Here is a 14443-nt window from a genome sequence, read left to right as displayed (position 1 = left end):
CTCCTCTGTGAATATCATTAATGGTATCTGGCTTCGCTTTCCTTTGGTTGTTTCTGTGTTTTTTAAAAATCGTATTTGCGTATGTGAAAAGGGAAAGATATGATGCTTACTTTTTAGATGAATTGCCATGGCTGAAGTTGAAGAGTCCAGAAAAATGTAAGCTGGCTGAAGAAATGGATTAACCTCAAAGCTGTGTCTATCTCCAAACAAGAGAAATCCTGTTTCTCCTGATGAAGAAGGATCATTGTTAAATAGCCATCACATTACCACATCACCAACATATAATGCCTAATGTTATGTGTTTGTATATGTAACAAAATCATACGTGCATTTATTTCTCGTTTGAGAATGCTGTCTATGGGGGATTTCTCTGCGCTGTAGTTCAGAGACCTGTAACTTAGGCTAAATTTAGACCTGAATACACCACCTAGAAATGAATCCAGTTTTGATGCAAAAGCAAAGGGGACAGATGTTCTACTTCTTTTAGAAGTTGTTTCATTGGCTAACTGCCTTCACTTAGATCTCAGTTTCACTTTTTTTTTTAAATGTGAATGGTTTTAGTGTTCAGCAATAGGTTCTTCACATATGTCTTTTGCATAAATGTCAGTTCCTGTTAAAATCAATTTATAAAATACTACACCAACTAACTTAAGATGATCTCTTACCTTTCAGACAAACTTGAAAGACACCAATTTGAAACTCTTGCATTGTAAAACCTGTTTTCCCAAGCTCAACTTTTATGCCTCTTCTCTGTGTTACATACTGTTTTCCAAGAACTTAAGATTATGAGAACTGAACTAAGCATAATATTTCAGCATCTGTCTCATTAATGACATGAAATAATGTCTCAATTCCTGTTCATTACTATACCATACATAGATTCAAGGATGAAGTTACTCCCTTTTGTTATGACATCACACCAACCTTTCCACCATTACACCTAAAGCCTCCTCAGTCATCACTTACCACAGATATAGTTCCCACATACAAGAAAATGGGCCCCACTTCATAATCCTAATGGGGTTTTGGAGTACTGCAGTAACATACATTTTATTTGAATAGGCTTTACCTGACTGCTCAACTCTCACCAACATTTATCACTGTCAAACATGTCACAACTTGCCGGTTTGTAGCTGTTGCATTCGCTTCCATATAATCAGGAGAACTACTGAACAGAATCCTTCCTGGCACCTTCCCCAGCAGAGTTGTGCATGGGGCGTGCCGTGGAGCAGTTTGGCTCCGGCCGAGTGCAAAAGTCAGTAAGTAGTTCACCATCTCAGCCCAGAAAGCAGGTAGCCCAACTTTTGTGGTGCCTTTCATCTGGCTACCGAGGCAGTATGAGAACAACCAACAGAATTGCTTCCTGGCACCTTCTCTGCTTGAGCTGTGCATGGCATGTACCTAACCCTAACCCTAACTCTAACCAACCCTAACCCTAACTCTAACCCGAACCCGAACCCTAACCATAACCCCAAACCCCTAACCCTACTCCTAACCCTAACCCTAACACTAACCTGAACCTGAACCCGAACCCGAACCCTAACCCGAACACTAACCCTAACCCTAACCCTAACCCTAATCCTAACCCTAACCCTAATCCTAACCGTAACCCTAACCCTAAACCCTAACACGAACCCTAAGAGTCTAACCCGAACCCTGAGTCTAAACCTAACCCGAACCCTAAACCAAACCCGAACCTGAACCTGAACCCTAACCCAAAACCTAACCCTAACCCAAATGCTAACACTAACCCCAACCCTAACCCTAACCTGAACCCGAACCCTAACCCGAACCCGAACCCGAACCTGAACCCGAACCGTAACCCCAACCCTAACCCGAACCCTAACCTGAACCCAAACCCGAACCCGAACCCGAACCCTAACCCTAACCCAAACCCTAACCCTAACCCTAAGAGGCCCGAACCCTAACCCTAACCCGAACCCAAACCCAAACCCTAACCCTAACCCTAACCTTAACCCTATCCCTAACTCAACCCTATCCCTAACCCAACCCTAACCCGAACCCGAATCCTAACTCTAACCCAAACCCTAACCCTAACCCTAACCCTAAGAGGCCCTAACCCGAACCCGAACCCTAACCCAAACCCAAACCCTAACCCTAACCCTAACCTTAACCCTAACCCTAACCCAACCCTAACCCTAACCCAACCCTAACCCGAACCCGAACCCTAACCCTAACCCAAACCCTAACCCTAACCCTAAGAGGCCCTAACCCGAACCTGAACCCAAACACTAACCCTAACCCTAACCCAACCCTAACCCTAACCCTAACCCAACCCTAACCCTAACCCTAACCCAACCCTAACCCTAACACAAACCCGAACCCTAACCCTAACCCTAACCCAAACCCTAACCCTAAGAGGCCCTAACCCCAACCCGAACCCAAACCCTAACCCTAAGAGGCCCTAACCCTAACCCTAAGAGGCCTCTCGTAGCTAGAACTTTCCTCACTTGAAGGTTTCTTTTCTGCATAACTCTAGATAACAGCGTTGTTTTCACTACCTGTTCTTTGTTTCTCATCCTCCCCAAGGCTGACTACCTTGGTGAGAAGACCCTGCATAACAACTGTAGAGAGTGAGTCAGCTTGACCTAGCTTTGTGAGCTCTGAATCAGAGTTGGGTAATCGGGGAATTTAGACAAGCCCTGCCCCGCCCCCACTGCCCACCCACCCCCCACCCCCCACCCCACCCTGCCTTTGGACTTATTTCAGTCCAGGACCAGTCCATTTCCATCACATTTAGGTGGAGCTTGAGTGACTTTAGTCATGCATATTGTTGTTACTAACTGGTGTTGTGTGCCTACTGAGGCGCAGTAGTACCTTGCAAGCAGGCATCTTTGAGATGGAGGTGTGCATTAGTATTACAATGAGATTATTTCAGCTGAGGAAAGTGAGCCAACCATTATGGTGACATTCGCCACAGACATCTCCTGGATTCTTCGTGTGACAACTGGTGTGCAGCTTATCAGCTGTGTGGTGCCATCTGGTTCCCTTTCCTGCAGGGAGCATGAAAGGCTGGCCATGGTGTCTCCACGCTGCACCATCCTTCATCACCGCTATCCACGTGCGCTGAGCTGCCAGGAGGTGTTGCTTAGGGAACTGTGGTGATACGGATTCTGTGCATGCCAACCATCCTGAAGGCCATAGCTGTATTTTACCCTAAAAAAGCTTTCCATAATACTACACTTTGGTTAGGATGCAATTTTCTCGAATTCCCCCCCCACCCCAAGGTGATTTTCCCACACACCTGCAGGCAGCAGGACTAATGTCATCTCCTTTTGCCCGCTTGGGCTTGGACTAAAATCGCTTCCCTGACTATTCTTTAGCTTTTACAGCCTTTGAGCCTTCCCTTGGGCCTGGTTGATAGTCCTTTGCCATTTCACCCTGTTCACAGACAGCGTGAGTCTAGGTACAGACTATCTCAAAGGATTTCAGTTACATGATAAACCTGCATTTTTATAAATTAATTTTAGCATTTTAATTGCTTTCAAAGGGAACTATGGGAAATCCTGTCCGCATGGTGGCCTAGCATAAGCAATGATGGAAAGGTGCATCAGATGTAACCTCCGTGTCAGCTCAGTGTGCCTCAGACAGACTGCATTTGGCACTCCGTGGCGTGCTGTGCAGCTCCAGAAATTAATGCTAGGGAAAAAAATGGGCAAAAATAATAGTCATGTAGAAACACGAGTTAAGAAGAAATGCTATAAATTAGGTATTTCTGTTGATTGAGGCAGTTGATCTTGCTTGTGGATCTTTGGGGTGTGAACTTGATGCTGCACAGCTCGTTTTTCATTTGACATGCCTTGAATTATTTTCAAAGAGATAGAAGAGAAGCTTATGACATAGAATAGGTTATTGAGTCTTCCTAAAACGCTCACAACGATTATGTATAAAGCCAAAGTGAAGGTTGATGGAATAAAATTCTGTGCTTTATAAGTAAATACAGTACACTTAAACCTGATCTCCATGCAGGGTCCTAGTTATTTCTCTTTTTAAAACCCAAAAGAAGTTTAGGAAGTCTTAGAGGTGGTATTGTGGGAATTCCACAAAAAATTCCACGTAAGCAAGGCTCTTTGAACGATTATTTTTTAAATCGGTCCTAACTACAGCCAGTTAGCGGTTTAATGTTGAAATGTATACTTGCTCTCCTATAAATCAGTATTTCATTTGCGTTTCAGTGCTGTGAGTCATGACAAATTTGGGAAGAGCCCAAGGGAAACTTTTCATCCTGAGATACAGAAGGTAGGAGGTGACTTCTTTTTTTTTTCTTGGTTGTGGCTTTTTTGTGTTCTATCATAATGTCTGGAGACATGTTAAGAGAAGTGAAAACCCCATTGTTTTGAGACATACTGGATACCACAGTTTTGTTAGGGGGTTTATTCCGTGGTTAGGAGTTAGTGAATTAGAAAAGACCGTGGTAAACATGTCTGCAGAAATTGAACAAATGTTTAATCTAACGACAGACGCAATCAGCTGATTGAACCAGAAAGTAAAATCTTTGAGTAAGGTGGTAATTCAAAACAGAATGGCCCTGGACTTAATTACCCTAAAGGAAGGGGGAGTATGCATGATAATAAACCAAAGTTGTTGTGTATACATAAACCAAAGTAATCAAATTGAAACAGACATCCATAAGATATGGAACAAGGTTCAGAGTTTGCATGAAATTACTAAAGATGATTTCTCATGGAGTTTTGAAGCTATATGGAACAAACTGACTTCGTGGTTACCTAATTTAGAATGGTTAAAGCATGCTTTTGTTATAATACTTATTGTAGTAGTTTTAGGAATATTAATATGTATATTACTTAAATGTTTTGTTTGGTCCTGTTGAAGAATGATCATAAGATATGATCATTTTCTGTAGTTGTAAAAGAATTTACAATAGCTGTTAGAAAAGGGGGGAATGAATAGTGAATGCTGTACCACATATCTAAAGGATGACGCACCTATGTTTAGCTAAAAGTCAGGAAATGTCCAAGGACCCTTATTGTCAACATGACAGATGCACAGACTGCTAAGTCCTTGGGTTGGTTATCTTTAGAAAGGACATCTGGTCTTAGATTCCTGTTGTACATGCAACGTGGCAAAGATGGAGACTTTAAACATGACTGCTAAGGAATAGAGTCTGCGCAGAGGCAACTCCTCAAGGACATTGCGCAGGCACAAGATATGTAAATGAATTCTCAGAATTGTAATGAATATGTAAACAATTTCCTGGAAAGTTATTGAATAGGTATGATTTGCTTGTATAAAGGAGGGACTGAAAACTCCCCTTGGTGTGTGTGACTTTGGTGGAGCGATCTCCCATGCACCCAGCGCTGCCGAATAAAGATAACCTCCGCTAACTCAAATATTAGTGACTGATTCTTTAAATCAAGAGGCAGCTTCTTTGAGGTTAGGTTGTCCCACCTGCCCTTCTAATCTCAAAACATAGACCACCAGTGGGTGCTGGAGATAACAGTAACCGACAACTTGTCAGCAGAGGTGCTGGAGGGAGTGAAATGTTCCCTTCTTTAGAAAACCAGTGGAAGCAAGACTATTGGAGTTGATTGTCAAGGTTGGAAGATGCTTAAAGAGATCGTTTTTTGCAACTGGTGTATGAAAACGTAGTACAAGATACACCAGATGACTATGTAACTACCCTGACATTTGGCAGGTTACCGAGCTCAAAACGCTTGGATGTGCAGGTTACGTACCCAAGTACATTCTAGCAGCCAGGCCCAGGCTAATTTTGGGGGTTTTTTTACTTTTTTATTTCAAAATCTGGAGGGTTTTTTACATCTCTGTGTACTATTCCTGGAGACAGCATTATTTCTGGGAAAAAAAAAAAAAAAAAAACCAAAAACAAACACACCCTACCCTTTCGCTCATGAGGCCAGACATCGTGTTTTGAGCATCATCATGGGTGCTGAACCATTACAGGACGCTTTGTCACAAAGTGTGATGAGCAGGAAAGATTCAAAGGGGAGTGCTGTGGGTAGCAAGGGTCCAAGGGTGGGTGTCACTAGGGAAATTTCTGGGGGCCCTTGTTAGGCACTTGGACTTCTGCGCATCTCCATTCTCATTGGGTCCGCAGTTAACATATGTGATAGGTTTGCACGGACATTCAAAGGTGTAATGTAGGATGTGAGCTTGATGCATTGAAATCTTCCAGGGGAGGGTATGTATGAATGCTAGCAAGCGTCAGGGAGGGCTGACATCTAATATCTATATCCTTTTCATATTCAAGGTTAAAATACTAATTACCTTTGTCTTTTGGGGGATTTTGGAGATTTTGGTGGGGTTTTTTGGGTCTGTGTATGTTTGTGGTAAGTTTAGTGCTTTATTTTTGAATGCAGCTTGTTTTCATACATAGGACCACTGTAGTTTATTGCATTAAGGGTTTTCTTACCCTGCCGGCTGACCCTCTCAGTTACTTTCTCCTTCCTTTTCTGTGATACCTTTTTGTATTTCCTACAGCAGCAGTTAGTTCCCTCCCAGTAGACTTAATTTCACCTTCTTCCCATTTTTATGTCCACTAAAATACTCTGCATAGAACAGTTGTTGTCAACATAGGTATGTGATGATGACTTTCCACATGACTGCCTGTGAGGAAGAGGGGAAATTCATATCTCTTTTAGGACAATATTTGCTGGTATTGTCACCCATGAAAATGATTTACTTATTGTTTATCTTATTAAAAAAAAATTTGAAAATCCAACTGCTGGTATGACTGCTTTATTTATGTAGATTCAGGCCTTTTAATGAAAGATTACTGTCTCCTGCAGGTAGCTGGAAACACCGGCAAAAAGTTTCCAACAGTCTCATGTACATGGTAAAGTATTTTCTTTTCCTGCTTATTGTGACCTTTAGCTTCCAAGTGTTTCTGACCATTTCCTTTGAACATCTTTGCATTGCTATCTGTGGTAACAGCAGCACTGCTTCAGGAGGGAGGACAATGGTGAAATTTTGTTAGAGATGTTTAGAACTATCAGGAACAAATAGAAAAACGTTTTCTGAAGGTGCTGCCACATGGGTGTGGGAGAACATGGAGGAGAATGTGTCTGGGCAGTCTCTCAGCCTCACTTGTTCTACAAAACTTTGCTTCCCTGCTGTAAAGCAACCTCAGGTACGGTGTTTGGTCTAGGACCTGAATATCAGTATCTCTGAAAGGGATGTTTTGGAGAAAAGCTCTTGAGAATTTCAAGACAATTCAGAACTTTCAGAGTAAAATTTCAGTTGTGAAGGACTTCCTCAAATATCTATAAATACACATTGGCCAGAATGATAGTGGTAGTTTACAGAATCATAGAATGGTTTGTGTTGGAAGGGACCTTTAAAGGCCCCCTAGTCCAGCCCCCCTGCAGGAAGCAGGGGCATCTTCAACTAGATCAGGTTGCTTACAGCCCTGTCCAACCTGACCTTGAATATTTCCAGGCACAGGGCATCTGCCACCTCTCTGGGCAACCTCTCCCAGTGTTCCACCACCCTCATCATAAAAAATTTCTTCTATCTAGTCTGAATCTACCCTCTTTCAGTTTAAAACCACTAAGCCTTGTCCTATTGCTACAGGCCACACTAAAACGTCTGTCCCCATCTTTCTTATAAGCCCCCTTTAAGTACTGAAAGGCCACAATAAGGTCTCCCTGGAGCCTTCTCTGGGCTGAACAACCCCAATTCTCTCAGCCTGTCTTAGGAGAGGTGCTCCAGCCCTCTGATCATTTTTGTGGCTCTCCTCTGGACCTGCTTTGCCAAGGACTCTGGAGCCGGATGCAGTACTCGAGGCAGGTCTCATGAGAACAGAGAGGCAGAATCGCTTCCCTTGACCTGCTGGTCATGCTTCGTTGGATGCAGCCCAGGATATGGTCAACTTTCTGCCCTGCGAGCACAGGTTGCTTGCTCGTGTCCATTTTTTGACCCACTGGTACCCCCCAATGCCCTCTCTGCAGGCCCGCTGTCACTCCCTTCATGGTGGATGCGCAGTGGCATTACTGGCAAGGCTCAGGACAGCGCATACGCAGAACTGGCCTGACGCCTCGGGCCGCGGCTCCCAGTTGGGTGTGTGTGTGACGCATTGAGATTCGCGCATGCGCAGTAGTATTACTGGCAATCTAAGGGCAGCGCATGCGCAGAACTGGCCTGACGCTAGCGCGTAGGGGGCTCGAACCGTGCATACGCAGAAGCGGCCTGGCACAGAGGTGTGCAGCTTCGAGGCCCACAAAGGCAGAGCCCTGGCGTTGCCGAGCGAGGGGGAACTGAAACCATGGAGGGGCGCAGCCGCTCCACACCCCCGCGGTCTCCAGGGTGGGGGGCTTCTCGCTAGGGGTGGGGCTGTTGCAGCAGCGAGCACCCACAAGCTGTGTTTGTCCCGGGGCAACGTGCTCAGGCAACGTGCTCGGGCAACGTGCTCAGGGGACGGCAGCGGTAGCTTCTTACCATGGGCACAGCAGCGGGCGCCGCAGCACCACCCCGCAGGCAGCACGGGATCGTGATGCCGTTTTCAACGGCTGGCAGCACCAAGTGGGGAGGCGCCACCACGAATGCGCGGCACCAGGGCTGCAGCAGCGCTCCACCAACCCTGTACTGAGCACTGGCCAGGCGAGCGCCGGCCAGGATCTCGGCCCAGTTCACACCGCCCAGCCACGGGAACTGCTCACTGCAGCTCCAGGGTTCACTTCACTCTGCCCTTTGCCCACTCACAGTCCAGCCACTATTACCTGTTGCCTCCGTACCAAAAACCACCCGCATGGCTCGAGCGGTTAAATCTTTTGCATCTGACAGCTTTAACGGTTGGGTGGTTCTTTCTGTCCATGCCCCCACCCCATTACCAAGGGAGAGCCAGTAGCATGGGGAACCCATGGCACAAGGTGCAGGGGGGGCCAGGTGGGTGGTGGGGTCCTACGGATAAGCCCCAGCGATTGCTGTTGTTAAAGGAAAAATTTACGTAGATGTGGATACTTTACAAATATTTATAAGATACTGGGCTTGCTTTTGTCACAACTCAGAGCCAGGCCACCACCCCAGTGAGTGGCAGAGAACCAAGCAATACAGCACAGCTTATATACGCTTATCAAATCATTAGTCAATGTCTGAAGGTTTTAGGAGTTTCCTTTGGTCCTGTCAGTTCTGCAAATCCATCAACTGACTGTCCCAGGTGATTCATCTCCTTAGCTTCAGGCTCTTCCTCGGTTCCAGGCTTCTCCTCGGATCTTGATCTTCTTTCTGCCTGCTTTAACTCACACACTCCTCCAAGTGCGCTTAGTCTTTGAACAAGCAATTCCTATTCTAATATACTAATTTTTCTAAAACCACCTGTGTTTCTGAGAGCACCTCTGTATACAAACTGATCATCTGTTGTTTCTCTGTTCTCCCACCAATTAACTAGACTGGGTTTTGAACCAGCCTTGGATTAGGGCTACGCTAGGGACGAGGCCTGATTCTGCCACTCAGCTGCTTCAGCACTTTACATTTCTTAATTCAAAATACATTTTCTTTAACAGATGATACGGAACAAAATGCTAAAAACCCCAGGTTTTACAACAAGCAAAAAATACCCAAACCCTAAACAGTGCCTCTGAACTGTTTCCCTTTCCATCCAACGGGTGGAAACTTCCTCAGTAAATGACAAGTGTCCATGACCACCCAAGTGATCTATGCTCACTGAGCAGGTAAGGAAACAATACCTTTTCAGCTGGCACTGTATCCAAATATATACCCAAAGAAACTCCATTAGTGTCACTTGCAAAGAGCTCTGGGATCTTACAAGCTTACCTGTAGTGCCCCTATAGGGAACTGCAGAGCTGTGGACTCACAGACATACTGGGGCACAACACTTGGCCTGCCTGAAACATTCAGGAGGCTCTCGGATATCCAGACAGCAGCAGAAACCGTTCTGATTTTACAGCAAGGCTGACCACACTTGCCAGTTTTCTTTTGCGTGCTCACACCTGGAAGCCAAACCAGAACAGCTGCACACACAGCACAATTGCTCAGCACACCTATACCAACAGAGCTCTCCCCTAAAGCACACTTGGAGTCACTCATACCCTAAGTCAACGTCTACAGTGGAACCTGGCTGCAAGCATTGACACAATGTCATATGGGGTCAAACTGATGCACACCAAAAAATTAGTAAAACACGCCTCCTTCTCTGCCACATCAGGTATCCCGCTCCTTCAGCTGAGCTGTAACTGTTACATTATTTCCCAAATGCAAAGGCAAAGAGAGAAAATATAACCACAACATGCTCCTTAAAAAGCAAATATGCACAGGCAACCGTTCATTGTGTGTGACCAAGGGACGATGTGGCCACAGCCCTTCAAACTCTCAGGAAGCCTAGGCGGGACTAAACGGTGCTTGCAAACAAAGAACATGCCTGCTCGTTAAGACAGGCTAGCCAAGTTTACTACCAAAACTCTACATCAGCACTTGCCAACCCTGTCCAGCTTTGGGTAGCCAGAGCCGCACTCAGATCACTTGAAAGCATCTCCTAGTAGTGGCCAGTACTAAGCTCAGAGCTGTACCTCCCTGACGCCTACATGGAGGAAAACTCAAACTGTGTCCCCTTCTCCTTAAGTTGCCTTAGAGCTTGTGACAGGAATTTCATCCCACTGCTTGGAAAAGCTCCAAGGTTGCAGCTTAAGGGAACTGGAGTTCCCTGGGTCTCAGAGTAATTCTAGAGCTAGAGTGGTGACAGACATCAACTCTAGATCAGACTACACATGCCAGCACTCACCACTGACCCAGCATGGCAACCTCCTTCTGTCCTACCCAAAGGTTTCAAACCCAACACACTGTCTTCATACTGCCGGAAGCTACCTTATTTATAATTTGTAACACCATTAACGTGTTCCGTGAGACGGGACTACAGATACATTATGCAGACAACCAAGCCACCATTTGGAAGCACCAAAGCCTTATGGTGAGAAATTTATTCTACAATGGAGAGAGCCACAGTGAATAAATCAGACTGAGACAGCGTCCTTTTCCTCAAGGGAAAAGCATGCACCAGATCAATGACTGTTGAACAGATGGGCAGAATTCTCAGAAAAAAAGCAACCCCTAACTCTCAACAACAAAGAGAAAGTTAATCTTCTTAATAAAAGCACAGCTGCACTGAAACAAGTCAACACAACGTACTCACCTGTCCTCCTCCCAAATGAAGGTGTATAGGCAACATGTTTCTCTGGACATGATGTGCTCAGGACACTAGGTTTTCTTACCCCATCCTTTCACAGTGTCACCTTTAAAAAACACCAAGAAAAGGTCAGTTGTGGTGTTGCCTTGGGAGATTCCTGTGCCTGGGGGAAGTCAGGAATTCCAAAGTAGTAAGTGCCTGTTTGGACACAGACCTTCCTGAGGTGCCCCCTGTCTCCAGATATCTCCCTGGACCCTGAGCAGCACATACAGGTGCAGAGAGGAAAAGAATGATAGGGAACAGACCAGAGAAACTGGGGGTAGACAGGCGGGTTCGGGTGGGAAGAAAACCTTAAAAGAGATGGATACAGATAAGGACAGAGGTGTAAAGGGAAAACCAGCCCTGGGCTGCAGGACAGAGATGGAGGATGAAGAAAAGGGGAGAAGGAGAGGGAGTAGGACAATAGCAGAGACAGTAAAAAGGGAGCAGCAGAATGAGAGATAAAGGCAGAAGGGAAGAGGGAGCAGGACAGAAGAATAGAATGGAGAGCTACAGGGAATCAAAACATGATGGGTTTGTATAGCAAGGTTTGGGGAGGAGGAAGAGGAGAAAGAAGAAGAAACAATGTGTGATCAACTGACCGCAGCTGCCGTTCCCCCTCCCCCTGCACAGAGGAGACAGGGAAATCGGGAGTAAATTAAGCCCAGTAGAAGCAAGGGCTGGAGGGAAGGTGTTTTGAAGATTTGCTTTTACTGCTCGTTCTCCTGCTCTGATTTGACTGCTAATCAATCGCACTGATTTCCCCAAGTTCAGCCTGTTTTGCCCATGAAAGTAATAGCGGAATGATCTCCCCATCCGTATGCCGACTTGCAAGCTTTTTGTTATATTTTCTCTGCCCTGTCCAGCGGAGGAGGGGGAGAAGTAAGATGCTGCCAATGAAGAGACGGGATGCAGCTTGATGCAAGCAAATGTCGATTTATTGTATAGAAACACAGGTATATATACTTTCAGAAATTGCGCACTTCAAACAGATTGGTTTCTTTTGAGCTAAGCATTGCATACTAGGCAATCCCCGATTGGTGGTCAACTACCATCAATCAACAGCAAGGTGTTATCTTTCCTTGGCGCCATCCTTGGCACCATCCGTCCCCCACTCCTCTATGCTCTCTCAATTGTTGTCTAGACAAGCTCGAGCACATTCCCCTCAGCTAACTGATTCCAGCCCGCTCCTGCAGTAAGAGCAGCTTTGGTCCAGCCCAGATCACCCCATCACACACACACAAAATCACAGCAGCACAGGAAAAAGGCGGGGGGGGGAGGAGGGGCGGGGGGGGAGGGGGGCAGAGGAGGGGCAGGGGGGGCCTGGGACACACAAGAGGGGAGACAGGGTCCCAGTGACCCGGACTCACCACAGCTCTCGTTTTTGGTACCGCTATGAAAACGTGACAGTTCAGACCTCCCTCTCGCAGAACGCCGGTCGCTTGGCTGCCCCCACCACCTACGGTAACCCCCGGGTGTCTCACAGCTCTTCCTCGCAAGACGCGGCCTCCCGGACACGTCGCGTAGCTCCCTCGTGCACCGGGGGCCGCCCCACGCTGTGGGTGACACACGGACCCCGTGGGTGACACGCGGACCCTGCTGTGCACGCTGGCACCCGGCTGCTGCGGGCTGCGGGGCTGGTCCCCCCCCACCGCAGGGGCAGGCTCTCCGTGTCCGCAGCAGGAGGCAGCCGCTGCCCGCCCGCCCTCGGGTTCCTTCTCCGCCTCTCCCCGGCCGGCCCAGCTCCTGCCCACAGCCGGGCCGTGCCCCCCGGTCCCCTCCCGCGGCCGCGCCGCGGGGGCGAGGCCGGGCAGGGACAACCTCCGCCAGCCCGAGGCGGCGCGGCCCCCGGCAGAGGGACAGAAGCACAAGTGACCGCGACCGGCGCCGCTCGGCCCTGCCCGGAGCCGCTCCTGCCGCAGGCCCTTCCCGAGCAGCAGCGGGGGGCCGGCTGGCCGCCGCCACGGCAGCGCCGGGGGCACCTGAGCTTGGGACCCGGCTGCGGGGGAGATGCTCAGCCCCTGCGGCGGAGGCGGAGGCGGGGGGCGGCCTCCTGCTTCCCCTCCTCCCTCCCCTCTGCCCCCGGCCCCGGCTCGCCGCCAGCGGACCGGGAGCCTGACGCAGCGGGCGGCTGAAGGTTCCCCTGCCGCCCCCCGCTCAGGCGGCCGGCGGGCCGGAGCCCCCCCCTCGCCTTCGCCTCCGCCGCAGGGGCTTGCTCGTCGCTTCTGGCGCTCCCCTGCCGCCGCCTCGGCCTGATATGGAGAAATAGTGTGAAATGGGGACAATGGACATGGATCGTGATTGTATATGTCTGCTCAAGGAATGTGGGTATGGTGACTGGTCATGGGTGTGGTGTATGGTCACATAGGCACACAGCTTTGAGGAGACGCCTGCCCTTCTTCCTCTAACAAAGGGGCCATTTATAAAAAGGATGAGAAAAGGATGAGAGACATTCCAATGTTATCTAGAGGGAGGGAGTGCTAAGTCTTCTTGCTGGAGAAGATGGGATGGTCACAAGGACATGAATCACCTTTCCCTGCTGAAGAAGATCGGATGGTCACAAGGACATGAATCACCTACAGACCTGCAAGACCACCACATTCCAGGCAAAGGACTGATAAGCTAATTAACATACGAAGTGAGAGTAAGGGGGTTTAGGTAACGAATATGTATAGGTGTTAATTGAATATTCATTTGTTTTATTGTATAAATGTGAGATGGTTCGTCACTTCAGGTATGCACGCTTGTGGAGGAGCGATCCCCCGTGCATCTGCGCGCAATAAACATACCTGCTTTATAACTTTCGAGTTATAGAGTCTAATTCCGCACGTCAGGCCCGCACCCGGCGCGCCGCTATGCTGCTCCTGCAGCGCGCACCGGGCATGCCGCGCCGCGGGGGCCAGCGCCGGCCGCAAACGCCGGGCTGCAGTTCTGCGCACGGAGCGCCCGTCGGCACCGCGCTCGGGGGCCGGCAGCGGCGGCTCCGTACCAGGGGGCAGCAGCGGGCGCCGCAGCACCGCCCCACAGGATGCGCGGGATCGCCATGCCGTCGCATTCGTGACGTACCTTGCAGCACCGCTCCTCCGGTGCCGGGCAGCTCGGCGCCGCTCGGCTGGCCGTGGAGCGGCCGCACTTATGAGCAGAAAAAAATCACGAAACCGGCGATGCAATTAACCTGGTGCCGCGCTGCGTCGGCCGCGGCTATAGCGAAGAGCTGCACCGCTCCGCACTGGGACAAGGGCAGCGGGGCCACCCGGCAGCCGGGTC

General features: G+C 48.5%; 1 non-coding gene across 1 annotated transcript; it reads right to left on the bottom strand.

Annotated features, from left to right (window-relative positions):
* Positions 1-10658: 10658 nt before the first annotated feature.
* LOC121088134 lies at positions 10659-10743 on the bottom strand. The gene has a single exon (XR_005827840.1). It is a non-coding gene; the product is annotated as a small nucleolar RNA SNORD45 (small nucleolar RNA).
* Positions 10744-14443: the final 3700 nt, after the last annotated feature.

Source organism: Falco naumanni, chromosome 4, assembly GCF_017639655.2.
Source record: "Falco naumanni isolate bFalNau1 chromosome 4, bFalNau1.pat, whole genome shotgun sequence".
NCBI classification, from domain to species: Eukaryota; Metazoa; Chordata; class Aves; order Falconiformes; family Falconidae; genus Falco; species Falco naumanni.
Note: the sequence above shows the minus strand (reverse complement) of the source record. Positions and strands in the feature narration are given on the sequence as shown.